Raw genomic sequence first — 436 nt, forward strand, 5'->3', positions numbered from 1 at the left:
TCCGGGGCCGGGCGGGTAGACCTGTCATCCGGGGCCGGGCGGGTAGACCTGTCAGCCGCGGGCCGGGCGGGTAGACCTGTCATCCGGGGCCGGGCGGGTAGACCTGTCAGCCGCGGGCCGGGCGGGTAGACCTGTCATCCGGGGCCGGGCGGGTAGACCTGTCAGCCGCGGGCCGGGCGGGTAGACCTGTCAGCCGCGGGGCAGGCAGCAGCCCAAGTGCCCCGGCCGGGCGGGTAGACCTGTCAGCCGGGGCCCGCCGGGTAGACCTGTCAGCCGGGGCCGGGCGGGTAGACCTGTCAGCCGCGGGCGCGCCGGGTAGACCTGTCAGCCGCGGGCGCGCCGGGTAGACCTGTCAGCCGCGGGCCGGGCGGGTAGACCTGTCAGCCGCGGGCGCGCCGGGTAGACCTGTCAGCCGGGGCCGGGCGGGTAGACCTGT

The sequence above is a fragment of the Pelecanus crispus genome, unplaced genomic scaffold (genome assembly GCF_030463565.1).
Source record: "Pelecanus crispus isolate bPelCri1 unplaced genomic scaffold, bPelCri1.pri SCAFFOLD_239, whole genome shotgun sequence".
Taxonomy (NCBI): Eukaryota; Metazoa; Chordata; class Aves; order Pelecaniformes; family Pelecanidae; genus Pelecanus; species Pelecanus crispus.